Raw genomic sequence first — 16,720 nt, forward strand, 5'->3', positions numbered from 1 at the left:
CTACCCTGAAAGTCTCGGGGGGATTCGTCAAGCGGGGGCTGAGAAAAAAGGGGGGTCCCAAAACGCGTTTTCCCCATGCATTTTTCCATAGGACCTTTAGACACAGCTACAGCCCGAACGGCTGAACAGAATTACTTGAAATTTGGCAGAGAGGTAGTCCTCAGGTCAAGGATGTGCATTTTGTAGGTCTGGTGTAAATCTGTTCAGTAGGTCCTGAGAAAATAGCATTTAAATCAATATATATATCTGTAAGCGCGCTCCGTGCGCTTACCGTAAGCTTACCGTACGCGTACGGTGCCGTGCGCGAGCTCAATTCTGATTGGTGGTTACATGACTGTAAACATTCGAATCGGTCGAAATCAGGAAGTGTCGGCCGCCATTTTCTGTCTCTCGCACTGAGAAACAAAGGTGGGGAACGTGAAAAGGGGGCAACGAAGAGAGTTGCAGACCCCCTAGTGTTTGTCAGGGGGTCCAAGAAGGACCCAAAAGTACGGAAAATACATTTAATAATTTTTTTAAAAAATCGCGGAGTGAGCGTACGGTAAGCTTACCGTACGCGCACGGCAAAAAAAAATAATAAAGAAGTAACAATCACATTTATTAAATAAATTAAAGGACCCACAAGGGAGAAAAAAACAAATGTTACTGTGTAAAAAAAGGCGAGGCGCGCACGGCATGGACTGCGCAACGTGGGCGCTCGGTGCACGAAGCGCACCGAGCGCACACAGCGCGCGCACGGTGCGTGAAGCGCACCGAGCGCGCAGGGTGTGCGCACAGTGAAAAACCAGAAAAAAATAAATAAATAAATACATAACTTAGCATTTAAAAAACCGTACAAATTCACTGAAAAAACCATAGGTTTCACACACGTTATAGTTAGGAATTATCATTTACAAAACCTTGCAAATTCACTTAAAAAACCATAGGTTTCACACATGTTATAGTTAGCTGTACATTTCACTCGTAAAAAACCAATGAAATTCCACGTTATAGTTAGATCAGGTAACTATAACTTGCGCGACCGCAATCCACAATGTGTAATTTCAGATGTCATCATTGATGTCATGAGTGATGTCACTGACCATGTCATGAGTGATGTAATATGTGACGTCATCAGCAGTTTATTGTGGGCACGCAAGTTATAGTTACCTGATCTAACTATAACGTGGAATTTCATTGTTTTTTTACGAGTGAAATGTACAGCTAACTAGAACATGTGTGAAACCTATGGTTTTTTTAAGTGAATTTGCAAGGTTTTGTAAATGATAATTCCTAACTATAACGTGTGTGAAACCTATGGTTTTTTCAGTGAATATATATATATATATATATATATATATATCTTGCCTCTTTCTGCACTTCTCTTGCTTCTTTCTGTACCTCTCTTGCCTCTTTCTGCACTTCTCTATCCTCTTTCTGCACTTCTCTTGCCTCTTTCTGCACTTCTCTTGCTTCTTTCTGCAGCTCACTCTTCTTTCTGCATCTCTCTTGCCTCTTTCTGAATCTTGCTTGCCTCTTTCTATACCTCTCTTCCCTCTTTCTGCAGCTCACTCTCATCTTTCTGCACCTCTCTTGCCTCTTTCTGCACTTCTCTTGCTTCTTTCTGCGCCTTTCTTCATGTTTCCGCACCTCTCTTGCCTCTTTCTGTACCTTTCTTCCTCTTTCTGTACCTCCCTTGCCCCTTTCTGCAACTCTCTTGCCTCCTTCTGCTCTTCTCTTGCCTTTCTGTACCTCACTTGCCCTTTTCTGTACCTTTCTTCCTCTTTCTGCTCCTCTCTTGCCTCTTTCTAACCTCTTACCACTTTCTGAACCTCTCTTGCCTCTTTCTGCAGCTCACTCTCTTCTGTCTGCAGCTCACTCTCTTCTGTCTGCACCTCTCTTGCTGCTTTCTGTACCTCTCTTCCCTCTTTCTGCAGCTCACTCTCTTCTATCAGCACCTCTCTTTCCTCTTTATGCACCTCTCTTGCCTCTTTCTGTACCTCTCTTCTTAATTTTTTTCACCTCTCTTGCCTCTTTCTGCACCTCTCTTGCCTTTTTCTGTACCTCTCTTAACTCTTTCTGCACCTTTCTTCTTTCTGCACCTCTCTTGCCTCTTTTTGCACCTCTTGCCGCATTCTTCACTTCTCTCGCCTCTTTCTGCACCTCACTTGCCTCTTTCTGTGCCTTTCTTCCTCTTTTTGCACCCCTCTAGCCTCTTTCTACAGCTCTTACCTCTTTCTGCACTTCTCTTGCCTCTTTCTGCACTTCTCTTGCCTCTTTCTGCACCTCTCTTGCCTCTTTCTGCACCTTTCTTGCCTCTTTCTGCACCTCTCTTGCCTCTTTATGCAGCTCACTCTCTTCTTTCTGTACCTCTCCTGCCTCTTTCTGCACCTCTCTTGCCTCTACTGAACATTTCTTCTTCTTCTTTCTGCACCTCTCTTGCCTATTTTTGCTCTTCTCTTGTCTCTTTCTGCACCTCTCTTGCCTCTTTATGCAGCTCACTCTCTTCTTTCTGTACCTCTCCTGCCTCTTTCTGTACCTCTCTTGCCTCTACTGAACATTTCCTCTTCTTTCTGCACCTCTCTTGCCTATTTTTGCTCTTCGCTTGCCTCTTTCTGCAGCTCACTTCCTTCTTCCTGCACCTTTCTTCCTCTTTCTGTATCTTTCTTCACTCTTTCTACACCTCTTACCTCTTTCTGCACCTCTCTTGCCTCTTACCGTACCTCTCTTGCCTCTTTCTACACCGCTCTTCCCTCTTTCTATAGCTTACTCTCTTCTTTCTGCACTTCTCTTGCTTCTTTCTGTGCCTTTCTTTCTCTTTCTGCACATCTAGGTGTAGTTAGAAATTAGCATTTAAAAAACCTTTGAAATTCACTGAAAAACCCATAGGTTTCAGGGACGTTATAGTTAGAACTTAGCATTTAAAAAACCTTTGAAATTCACTGAAAAAACCATAGGTTTCAGAGACGTTCTCATTAGAAATGATCATTTAAAAAACCATAGAAATTCACTGAAGAAAACAAAGGTTTCAGGGACGTTATAGTTAGTTGGATATTTCACTAGTACAAAACCACTGCGGATGACATCCCAGATTACATCATTCATGACATGGTCAGTGACATCACTGATGACATCTCAAATGACATCACTGAATACATCATCCACGTGATAATCTGATGCACCTCCTCACACCCTAATATAACTTTTGAAACACCCACTCTAAAATGCAGACTAACATTTTCAAAACCATAGACACACCAATACCAGTTACTACATACCCGCTCACTGATTCCTAGGTCTACACACATGTCCACTCATTCATCCATACAGTTACTCATACATGCTGTCACTCATCAAAACAGTACTATCGTATGCACTCATACACCTATACAGACACTCACACACCACCACTCACCCATAGAGTTACTCACACACCTAGTCAGTCATGCAAAGAATCAATCACACTCCCATTTACTCACCTATACAGTTATACACACACCACTTCACTTATTCATACAGATACTAACACATACTTATTCTTTTCTACAATCACTGACACAAGCATACACTCATCCATACAGCCACTCTCACAATCACTCACTTTCACATATAGTCATTTATATACTCCAACACTCACATATACTGCCTTTCACATATGTAGTTACTCACACATGTACCACTGAGAAATCCATTCACTCACCAACACACCCATACACACACTCACCCACCGATACAGCCCTTCACAGATGCACTCTTGAACCCATACACTGAGTGAATCACCTACTCACACATCTATGCACAGAGTCACACCCCCCACCCACCCACAGAGACACTCAGGCACCCATACAGATACTCAGACAACCAATCAATAACCCATATAGACACTCATGTAGCCACTCACCAACCCATGCAGCCACTTACACACTAACTGACAGACTAATACAGACATTCACAGTTTAGTCACTAACCCATGCATTCAGTTAGACACAATTATTCACTCACCTATACACTCAGTCACACACCTACTAAATCATTCATTCACACACTTATACACCCACTCATTCTTCAATACACCTTGGTACCTTGGTATATATATATTACCTACTGGCGGTCGCCAGTAGGTAGTTATAGTTAGGACCAAGTTTCCATAGGAACAACATATTTTGTTTTGCTTATAATTTTGGCGTCGTTTTATGAATCTTCATGAATTTTCCAAACTAATTATTCGTTCATATCAGCTCCTATGTGGGAAGTTTGGGGGTGATTCGTCAAGGGGGGCCGAGAAAAAAGGGGGGTCCCAAAACGTGTTTTCTCCATGTTAATTTCCATAGGAAACTTTAGACAAGGCTACAGGTTGAACAGGTGAACAGAATTACCCCAAATTTGGCAGGGAGAAGGGGCTTGGTCTAGAAAGCACGCTTTTGTTTATTTGGTGTAAATCCGTTCAGTAGTTTTTGAGAAATATCGAAATTTACAGATATCGATATTTGGGAATTCTGCCATCTGATTGGCTGAGGAGTTACGAGCACGAGCTTGCTGCTTATTGGTTGGGAGCACTGCGAGCGGTTGCAACTAGGAAGTGTTGGCCGCCATTTTGTGATTCCGTCGAAGCGAGTAAGGGGGAAAAAGGGCGAAAAAAGTAGGGAAGAGGACGGTAGGAGCACTGTAACCTTTGTGGGGGTGTTTAGGGTGTGCTATAGAGGGGGCTACTACTCATAGCTACTGGTCTGAAAGTGCTGGGTACGGAAATTAAGTAAGGTATTGCGTAGAGTCTGATGCTGCTAAGGTGAGCTGGTGCGGGAGACAGGGATGAAAGCGTGAGCCTAAATTGGGTGTCTTATGGTGTGAAGTCATGTGCCCTGGCCGCTGTGCCACACCTCTCTAAGTAGGGTAAGTAACATTTTATACGTAGTAGGAGGAAGTTTTGTTTGGAACACAGTAATTTGTATATGGTGCTTAGGTGGTGTTGTACAGGGAGTGCGAAGGTAAATCAATACGGTATTTGTAAAGTGCACACTACACAGAAAACGATAATTGATTGGAAGATAAGAAACATTGGGTACTAAAAATTAGGGTGCATATTAGTTGCGTGAAAAAGCATGTTTGTCATTGATTAAAAAAGAGCAGTCTAAACGTGGAGTACATACGAAAGGATGAAATGTGCAAAGCTCAACCAGACGTGCTACTTGCATTTGGAAGGTACATTTGTAACTTAAAACAATGGTGAACTTTTAACCCGCAGGTGGTGTTAAATGTTCGAGAATATGCTGAAAAAGAAAAGGTTACGTTTAAAAAAATCACGAACTTTTAACCTGCAGGTGTCGTAGAATGTTCCAGAAAGTGAGGTGATAAAATAGGTTGAACTTCTGACCTGTGTGTGGCGCAGAATATTAAGTAGCTTTTCAGATGCAAAATTAAAAAATAACCAATGGAGATACGTTTTGGAATGTCGATGAAGGAATGAAGTATTCTGATTTGTTGTTTACATGTATTTATATGTGGAGCGACAGAGAAATTGTGCCATTACTGGTTTCATTCTTGATGAAAGCGGTGCATTACATGTACTGTGTGAGAAAGAAAGAATTGCATGCGTGTGTGACATTTGAAATCTGCATACCAACTACAAAGGTGAGATAAAAATGAACAAGGTGTGTTATGTGTTCTGTAGTAGTGATTAAGTATTTGAGGTAATATTTTTAAGTTTGAAAGTATTTTTATTTCAAAATAATATCCTGTTAGTAAAGTGTGGTGTTTCATATTGGTTATAAAATATGCATAAAGTTTGACCTGTTGTTATACAAGTACTTTATATATGTTTAGGAATTTTTCACAAAGGAGAAATGTAGTTTGTCATCTTTAAAGGACTGTATGGTTTTGAAAATGAGGTACAGCATTAATTTGGGTTTGTTAATGTATTCAGGCGAGATAAACAAAATGTCCCACGTTTGCAAATTATACTTTTTGTGGAAGTAGTGGGGAAGGGGGGGTAGGAGATGTATGTGTTATTAAGTTAAAAGCGATAAAACCACACCCAGAAATGTTATGTGGACCGGTTTTGGTCTCATTTTTGACAGTGAGAGGTAGATTTGAATATAAGTCTAGGTAGGTTGTTGTACTGTGAGGCTGTCTACAGTGTTTGGAGATTACATGGAGAGGAGATGGAGATAGTAAAAGTGATACGTTCCTTTTATATGTACGCATAGTTTGAATCCTTTGAATATAGTTTGAGATATAATATGAACATGGTTTCTGGTTTGCATTTGGGTATAGTTAGTAGTTTTAGTAGTTTGTGACTAGTGAATAATAAAAAGGTAGATATACTAAAATATATGGTAGTAGACGTATTACTTATTGTCTGTTCTTATGAAATAGAAGTGGTTGAGGAGTGTTTCTTTAGAAGAGATGTTTTATAAATGTGTGAGAGATAAAAAAGAAATGAAAATGTTCGGTATATTTTCAGTATGACTTTCTTGACATTAGTAAAGTACATGTCATTACAAGTGATAGTAATTGTCAGGCTGTGTCCCTGTGCTAAATATACGTAGGTGTTTAAGTGGTCCGGCTCAGTTTCACTATCTCTTTTGAGACACTCGTCAATTTTTTCATTCAATTTAATGTCCTTAATATACATACAGTTCAGGGACGGTATATCAAAAGTTTGGCAATTACAACTTTGTTTACTCTCCCCATCCTCTGCTATACACTCTACAGAGTGTTTAAACGACTTTATTAACATACAGATGTATAGCTTGTAAAGGTGGTGTAGTGCCACTGGGCCCATTTATAAACCGTGCTATGGGATGGTTTATGTTTTACCCGCCAATTTGCATGTTTGAATACTTTTGGATGATATGCGTTACGGAAGACACCTTTAAAAATTAAGCCCGAGTATGGGTATAGTGGCGCTACTAGGAATGGTGGCGGTTTCTCTTTGATTTCGTACGGTTAAGCAATGGCGGGGGTGAGGGTGGGGGAGGTGGGTATGTTGGTGATTAAAACACAGACTTTAGTAACGTGCAGATGTGTAGTACCACTGGGACCATTTATAAAGCGCCCTATGGCATGGTATAGGTTTTACCCGCAAATTTGCATGTTTTAATACGTTTTGCTGATGAGTGTTTCGGGAGATATCTGTTGAAATTAAGCCTCTGTATGGCTATAGTGGCGCTTCCAGGTTTGCTGGGGCTCTTTGTTTTATTGCGTAAAGTTAAGCAAGGGCAGGTGTGGAGGTGGTGTAGTGGTACTGGGACTATTTATAAACCGCCTTATGGTATGGTGTATGTTTTACTTGGAAAATTGCAGGTTTCAATACCTTTTGCTGATGAGCGTTCCGGCAGACACCTGTTGAAATTAAGGCTATGTATGGCTATGGTGGCACAACAGGAGTGCTGGGGCTTGTTGTTTTGATTTCATAAGGTTAAGCAAGGGAAGGGTTGGGGGTGGGAGAGGTGGGTATGTTGCTGATTATAACACGGACTGTTGTAACGTGCATATGTGTAGCTAGTAAAGGTGATGTAGTGCCACTGGGTCAATTTATAAAGCGCTCTATGGCATGGTATATGTTTCATCTGGAAATTTGCATGTTTTAATACCTTTTGTTGCTGGGCGTTCCGGCAGAGACTTGTTCAAATTAAGTCCCTCTATTGCTATAGTGGCTCTACCAGGTTTGCTGGGGTCTTTCTTTGATTTCGTAAGGTTAAGCAAGAATGGGGATGAGGGTGGTGTAGTGGCACTGGGCCCATTTATGAAGTGGTTTATGGTATGGTATACGTTTTTCTCGCAAATTTGCATGTTTTAATACCTTTTGGTGATGAGTTTTCCAGCAGACAGCTACGCAAATCACACAACATTTCTGTGGATAACAAATCTTTGTGCTGATAGACACTCTTGCACTGTGGTAGAAGGCTGCCAGCGTTGATGGCAAATTATGAAACCTGGTGCCATTGTACATTTAAATGGAAGCTTGGACCATTTCTTTGTTACTATGGTGCAGTGAGGGCTTTAAGTGGGGGAAAAACTGGGGCTGCTCTAAAAGGGGTTGGGCAAACCTGTTAAAGGGGTGTGGGCTATCCAAGTAGGGGCGTGGTCTACATGAAGATAACTAGCATTGTGTGTTTAAGAAAATCCCCTCAAATTATCCTACGGTCGGGAAACACGCTCTTTAAAGGATTGCCCTTCCTCCTACAACGTGGCTCACTCAGCATGATGTCTCCACTTCTCAGTAGTGAGCAAAATGAGCATGCGCACATCGATGTGCATGCTCTGACTGCAGTCCAATAAAAAAAAAAGAAAACTTGACTACCTTTGCGAGGGCTGAAAATAGAGCCCGATAGAGGCCCGTTTCGAGTTTTTCTGAAAATAACTGCCGGTGCTCAGAGCCGGCCCACTTAAAGACCTACATCCATTCATCCTAAGCAGTGCGCCATCCAACCATCTTTCAATTAATTCAGACATTCCTAAATACATACATACATACATACATACATCTGTCCCTGCAGTTATTCTAAGTATCTATCAGCCCACTCGCCTATGGTAAGCACTGTGCCATCCATCCAGTTATACGCCCATATATTCATACATACATCTGTCCCAGAACCAATCCAACGCTTCTATCAGCCCAACCCGTGCATCCATTTATCCTTCCATTCATCCATATATCCATCCATCCATCTAGCTATCCATTCATCCATCTGGCCATCCGCCCAGTAGCCCTTTATTCAACTATCCGTCCTTATTTTCGTGCACTCTCCGCCGCCAATCCTAAATACTGCGTATTATACTCATCCACCCAGCCTCTTAAGGGGCCGAAAAGGCTGGCGATAATCATTGAGAGGCAGATGAAGTTTCTGATAAAGAACAAGAAAGCTTTGAGTTGCTCTTTGTGGACCAGAGTTCACCACCCTTCTCTGGTGGTGTTTTAAACAAAGGTTGATGTAGGGAAAGAAATGTAAAGCAGCTTTTCAGTGTAAGATGTTAATTTAGAAAGATAGCGGGGCATTCTATCAAGAACGGCGTTAAAATTATTACCACTTTAGCGGCAGGAAACTGCCGCTAAAGGGCGATAATGGGCTTGATAATATGCCCTTGTCAATTCCCACAGCCGGCCAGGTTGTAATGTGAAGCTGGGCTTCTATAGGAATTCACAAGGGCATATTATCAAGCACATTATCGCCGTTTTAACTGCAGTTTCCTGCCGCTAAAGCGGCGATAATTTTAATGCCGTTCTTGATTATATGCCAATAAGTGAGCAGGGAAAGCATGTGTTTTCGTAGCACTACAACAACACCCTGTGAAAAGTGAGAGAAGGGTTGTGTTGGAGTTGGCTGCGTGTGGTTATCTCCAAAGGCGCAACCAGAGCGAAATTTCGGGGGAGGCTAGTTCTTTCAGCAATAGGCAGAGTGGGGATGTAGGGGCTCTAAAAAGGGGTGGAAAAAAACAAAGCATAATTTACAAGCAAATGGTCTTTTGAAGACCTGTGAAGTACTCGGTGCGGCTCTGTGTGTGTTATTGGGAAGCTGTCTCAGGGAGTCCGGGGCAATGGGCATTGTGCGCATGGTGGTCTCGACACTAATCACGCCACAATGATGTTGCTCCTGCGCTGCAAAAAGAGAAGGGAAATCGTGAGAGAAAATGGCTCTCTTTAAAAGATTTCTTTTCTCCTACAACGCAACTCACCTGGCATGATGTCTCCACTTTTTAGTAGTGAGCAATGTGCATGGTCTCACTACAGTCTAATAAAAAAAATAAAAAAACTGACTAGCTTTGCGAGGCTCGAAAATAGAGCCCCATAGAGATCCATTTCGAGGCCCCCAAAAATAAACTGCCGGTGCTTAGACTCCCTCCCCTCCAATTAAAGCTTTGGGTGCAGTGTTATGTCTGCGAAGTTGTAGATAAAATTGTTAGGATAATAATGGTCATTTTTCTGTGTGCCGTTTGGTTGATAATATCAGCCTAAGTATATAGATTACAAATTTTTAAAAATAATATCTATAAAGTTGTCTGCGGTGGGTTGCAGAGGGAGTGTGTGGGGTGTGGTGGAGAGGTGAAAAGTACGAGGTAGTGCAGTTACATGTAAATTGTAAAGGTGTATGTAAATAATTAAATAAATACTTGCTGTATGTTCTATGGCACTACCCGTCATCCTACTGCTCCCCTGCCGTGCTCCATCACGTTTCAGCACTGCCTCTGGAAGCCGTCAGTAGAATTTATTTAATTGTATATTATTATTGTAATATATTGAACTGATGTAAAAAATAATTGAATCTATTTGTTTTCTTTTCAGAAAATTATTTCGTTTGGATAAAAATTTGAAAATGCCTAGAAGAACTGAGAAAAAAAAAAGCATTTATATTTGCAGAAAAGAAAAGATTTTCAATTACAAAAATATGAGAGCACTACACAAACAGTTTCTTCTGGTAAAAACACTAGACAATTTCTGAAAAAAATATTACGAACATTTAATGAAAATAACATCAGACAAAGGAAAAAGAAGAATTTTTCAAGTAAGGAGAAGGTGAATTCAATTTCAAATACAAGGAAAAGAAAACATGATAAAGAAACAGTATCTGTTGCCCGGAGACAAAAACAATTTCAAGAAATTCGTCAGAGACTTTTTCGAACTAGAGTGATTCAGAATTAAATGAGAACATGCTGCAAATATAAAAAGAAAGTGCTGCAATTCAAACAGAAGCAGCGTATCGAAAGTATAGTGGATACTGCTTTTACTTTAAATATAGTGGATACTGCTTTTACTTTAAAACAGAAGTTATTCATTGTGATTTTGCAGAGGTTCAAAGTATTAGATAAAGTAATCAAAGTGTTGAAAGAGAAAAGTAGAAGAAAAAGACTTGTGAACTGAACCAACTTTTGCAAAATCTTTAGTGGACATTGGAAACATACTTCTAGTAGTGAGCCTTTTTTAATGAGGAAAGTTACTTCCAGGAAAATAGTTTACCATTTGCAGTTGATACTGGAGGTCGTTGCTACGAAGTTCAGGATGGTTGTCCCCTTCCAAAAGAGGAATTGGTTGGTAAAAGTGCAGAAGAGTTAATAGTTGAAGTGCAAGGGAAACGTTCACAAGCTCCTGTGTATAAGTGTAGCAGTATTTGTAGTATTCAACAGGAATCTATTGATGTAATGCGAAATTTGCTACGAGAATATACACAGAAAAGAATTTAACAGAAGATTACGTTGTTGCAAGGACTAGATACATGTAATGTAAGGAAATATACTGAGAAACATGGGCATTCTCTGGCTTGTCTTTCAAGAAAAGTGCATAAAAGTGTTTTTCATCACTTGAGGATGTTAGCAGTACACCATTCAGAAATGCGGAAGTTTGTAAGGAAACTGTACTATGTAAAAAGTCCTGCATTATGTTTAAGTGAACTGAATACAGCTCTTTTATATGTTTCTTTATTAGATGTTCAAAAAAAGTGTGATGATATTGAAATGTGATATTTTGGTTCAGAAGAGCAGTCAATAGAAAGTGAAAGTTTGACAATTTCAGATGCTGAAGGAGATGGGAAAGTGATTAGCACTGATCAGTTTGAAGAAGAAATTGGAAGGTTTAATGTAGTGTGCTCTGAAATACCAAACTATGTTTGTGTTTGTTGTCGACGTATTCATTATAAAAGTCAAACTAGGAATGTTGATTTGTATTTGAAAAGTGAAAAGGAGAACAATAGTAAGTGGGAAGAATTTGCAACTTACTTGTTGGTGGAAGGTCGATTTGAGTTAGGTAGTGATCAACGTATATGTAAATATTGTTACAACAAATTAGAAGAGAACAAAATGCCTGCTAGAGCAGTACATAATAACTTAGAATTAGTAGCTATTCCGGAGGAACTGGCAGAATTGAATACATATGAGTCAGTTCTAATTCAATCTGTTCATCCTTTTCAAACTATAATTCGGATGGAGCCTAAAACAGGTAAACTGCCACCAACAGACTTGCAAAGAGGGCTGAAAGGAAGAGTGGTGTACTTACCTTTGGATTTTAAGAAAACTATTGAAACTATTGCTGGAGAGAAAGAGGAAAATGAGGCAGTAGTCATTCTAGTAAATGGTGTACCAACAAAGAGTCGGAAAATATGGCAAGAATTTGTGGATGTTAATAAAGTTGAAGAGGCTACCTTATATCTTATAGAGAACAATATTTATTACAAAACTGTAAATGTGGATGAACAGGTAATAAGTTTAAAAGATGAATGTGGAATTTCAAGTGGTCAAATAGAGAAAGTGTGAAGGACCGAAGAGATTTATGAACATTACACAATATGTCTTTTGCATTCAAAAGAAGTAATAGGAAGCAGCATTGAGTTATTTCAAATGAAAAAAGCACAGGGAACTCCAATGAGTGTGTGGGAGAAGAGTTTGGAAGCTCATTGTTTTCCACAGCTGTTTCCTACTGGAGAAGGTGGATGATATGATGACTAACCTATACGTATTCCAGCTTCAGAATATCGGTCAACAAGATTATATTCTGAAGATCCTAGATTTCGACAGTGCATTCCATACGTATTTCACCTTTTGTTTGAAAGTGATTTATCTTCTCTGTCGTATGCAGTGAACCACATACTTAAAACTGGAGTTCATCAATCACTTCTTTCTGCAAAAGAATTTGTGGAGAAAGTTGAAAAAACTGATGAAAATTTAGAAGCACAGTTAATCAATTTGATGGCATGTCAACTTGGAACAAATGAGTATTGGTATCGTCGTCATGGAGAACTCGAGTGTATGTTACGGAACTGAGGTACACCAACATGGTTTGTCACACTTAGCTGTGCAGAGTATGCATGGGAAGATTTGCTTGAGTTTCTAAGAGAAGTGAATTCCAATATTAAAAATGTTGAAATAAAGACTCCTGGTGAACTGTGTTCATTGGATCCTGTAAATGTGTGCAGATATTTTAATCATAGGTTTCAAGCTATGATGTCTTTTATCTGCAATAAAAAGAATCCACCTCTTAGAGAAGTTACCAATTTCTTTTGGACAAAGGAGTACCAAGCAAGAGGTGCACCTCATATACATATGCTACTATGGGTCAAGGATGCACCTACATTTGGAACTGATTCTGATGAAACAGTATTGTCTTTCATCGAACAGTATGTGACATGTGAGATTCCGAGAGAAGAAGGAGATAGAAGCTTGAGACAGCAAGTTTTACGTTTCCAAAGTCACCATTGTGGAAAGTACTGCAGAAGAAAATACAAGTCTAAAGGAAAATTTTACACCAAATGTCGGGTTGGTTTTCTACGTCCAGTCATTTGTAAAGGAAACAATAACTCGGAAATCTCAAAAGAATACCTACAACTTAAAAAGAACAGAAGTGTCAAAGTATATCAATGACTACAATCCAGTCATTTTAAAAATATGGAATGCGAACATGGACATCCAGTATGTTGCAGATAACTCAATTGCTCTTGCCCGTCATGTTACATTGTACATAACAAAATCAGAAAAAACAGAGATGAAACAAATGTGGGAAGAAATTGCCCAAGAGATAAGCTTTAGCAAAAAATTGTACAGCCTTACTTTGAAAATGTTTCCCACCGCGAAATTGTATCCTATGAATGTTCATACTATCAGAAAAAGAGTTGTCATCTGGAACAGCTATGTCTGTATAAAGTACTTCAACATTACAACTTCAAAAGAAATGTTAAACAGAATTTAAAAGAAGGAAAATATGCAGTAGTTGGATGTCATGGTTGTTTAGTAAAACATGCAAAGGGTAATCTTATAAACCACAAGAAACTCAGCTGTGAAACTCCAGATAAGCGAGCATTTTACTATTTAGCACTTCTCCAACTCTTTAAACCATGGCGTAGCGAAAGTGAACTACTTGGAGACTTTGACTGCTATGAAGATTCTTTTAATTCATGTAAAGATAGCATTGCATGTACAATTTTTCCTACATATTTAAAAATGTTGAATGATGAAGTTGAACAGGAAAAGACTATTACAGCTGAAATAGCTAATGAAAGTTCTCAAGATAGTCAAAGTAGTGGTCAATGTAGTCAAGATGTAGTCAAGATCCTCTTGGACAACCAATACTGGAAAATGAAGCAGCGATTGCTATGCATGAAGTTGAAATTGCAATGCAACAAGCACATGAGGAGAATATTACATTGGAAAAGTTAGAAGAACAACTAAATGTTGAACAGAAAGAAATATATGTACAAGTGAGAGAACAGATAGAACATGGTTTGCTGCATGAAAAAAAAAATTGTGTGTGTTCATCTTTTAAACCTCTTCTGATGTACATCAGTGGTCAAGCTGGGACAGGTAAAAGTTTTTTAATTAAAGTTTTGACCAGTTATCTTCAAAAACTACTGGTTCACATTTATGTTCTGTGATAACAGCTCCAACTGGATTAGCTGCATACAATGTTAAAGGAGTTACTTTGCATAGATTACTGATGTTACCAGTTGAGCATGATAGTAAATAACAATATCAGAAGTTGTCTGGAGAAGCTTCTCATGAAGTGTCAAGAGTGCTGAAGTAAATGAAACTATTAATTATTGATGAGGTGAGCATGGTCTCAAACTTAATGCTTGGTTTTGTACACTTAAGATTGCAACAGGTATTAAAAACAGATTATGACGTTCTCTTTGGAGGAAAACATTTAATTGTATTTGGAGATCTGCTACAACTAACACCTGTAAAAGGAGAACCAGTGTTTAAAACTCTTCTACATGAAGACACAAAGAAACTCTGGGAAGTATTGGAAATGTGAATCTGTGGTTAAATTTTGAATATAAAGAACTCACTCAGAATATGCGACAAGCAAGAGATAAAGATTATGGAAATATTCTAAAAGATGTAAGAATTGGTGCTCTAAGCAAACATGGTAAAGACGCTTTTCAAAGTCGTCTACTAAAGAACTTGTTTACAAATGAAAGCACACCAGCAGAAGTAATGTACAAGAAAATGAAAGAAAAAAAGTCTATAGTTTGCTTAATGTCTACAGCGGAAGTGTTATACATTAAATAGAGAGTTTATCAAATTGGAAAATGAAGAAATAGTTCACATTGAAGCTATTGATAAAATTGAGCATTAAGGAATAACAATTCTTCATTCAGAAAAACTATAGACTAAATTGGATTCTTTGGAAAAGTCTGTATCAAAAACTGCTGGCTTAGAACAAAATTTAGATGTATGTTTAAACTGTCGGGTAATTTTGAGGCGTAATCTGAATGTAGAAGAAGGTTTAGTGAATGGATCAATGGGGAAAGTTGTTGATTTTGTGAAATATCAAAATAGAAATGGATTTGAATTCTTGAAAGTTACATTTGATCAGATTACAGAGATAAGACAGATTGCACGTTGTGCTGTACGTTTTTTGTTCGTAGAAAACAGTTTCCCTTCTGTTTAGCATATGCAATAACTATTGATAAATCTCAAGGTTTAAGTGTAGATAATGCTTTGATAAATGTAGGAAGAACTGTGTTTAAAGAGGGAATGGTATATGTTGCATTATCTCGAGTTAGAACGTTGTCTGGTTTGTATTTAATTGATTTTGATGAGAACAAGATTAGTGCTGATGTTAATTGTGTAAGAGAATATAATCGTTTGAGAAGGCTTTATGCTCCAAGTTTAGGTGAATGTCCTATTTATGAGAAACGTGTTGTGTGTTCAAAACGCAAACATGATGAAGAATCAACTATGGTTGGAAAGCAGAAACAAAATCGAGAAAAGAAAAGATGTAAAGAAGCAGAAAATACAAACAAGTGATGATGTTGTCGGATTCCAATTAGAAAATGCTTCTGGTGTCAACTGCTATGGTAATGTTATTCTAAAGGTTATATTTTATCTTGAAGATGTTTATGGTGAAATTATGGAAAGTCAGGAAAAAAGATTATGTTCGGCACTTTATACTTTATTTCAAGAATTGAGAACTGATAGAAGTAAGATCCATTCTGCTTCTGGTATTCGCCAACTGTTGGATATATGTACTGGATCTTTAATGTTCAGTGCTAATATACAAGATGCACAAGAATTTTTGGTAGTTATGCTTGAAGTACTAGAAGATGAAGGAATTTAGATTGAGAGTTTATTTGGACTCAGTTACAAATGGGAACATAAATGTGAACAGTGTTCATTAACTTCAAGCACTAAAGTAGACAGAGAACGATTTCTATATTTGACAATACCTGACTACAAATCTGTACCATTTTCCAAATTACTAAAAGAAGCAGCTCACAAGATGATCTGTTCTCGTGGTAAATCAACAATGCTATCTACATTATGCCTACAAAGATATGAAAAATATTTGATTATAATGCTACAACGCTGTAGACCAAATGGAAGAAAAGAGGAAACCAAAATTAAAATTTTTGTTGCTAGTCAAGTATCTATTTCTGGAAGAACTTTTGCAACAGTTGCTATTGTTTTCCATGCTGGAAGTACTTCCACAAGTGGACATTATACAGTTTATTTAAAGTGTAATAATGGTTGGAGTCACTGCAATGATACACACTTGGAAATGAAACCGAGATTGCCTTACGAATTATCCAACTCATACTTGATATTTCTGAAACAAAGATTTTAGATACACCGTTCGGCTTCGTGGGAAGGTGTAAAGATACTTTAAGGAATTCATCCTGGATGCTTTCAAAGCAAAATTTTTTATACAATATTTGGTGCATTGGGAAAATGTTCACAGAAACTACGGAGCAAAGGTAAGATTTGAAGATTGGAAATACTATTGAATGTGTTATTTGTGTTGATTTTGTATTATATT

At 38.6% G+C, this 16,720-nt stretch overlaps 1 protein-coding gene across 1 annotated transcript in view; it reads right to left on the reverse strand.

Annotated features, from left to right (window-relative positions):
* CCDC57 (coiled-coil domain containing 57) overlaps nucleotides 1–16,720 on the reverse strand; it is a 742,721-nt gene that overhangs the window by 168,917 nt on the left and 557,084 nt on the right. The window lies entirely within an intron of this gene.

Source organism: Triturus cristatus, chromosome 7, assembly GCF_964204655.1.
Source record: "Triturus cristatus chromosome 7, aTriCri1.1, whole genome shotgun sequence".
In the NCBI taxonomy this organism is placed as follows: Eukaryota; Metazoa; Chordata; class Amphibia; order Caudata; family Salamandridae; genus Triturus; species Triturus cristatus.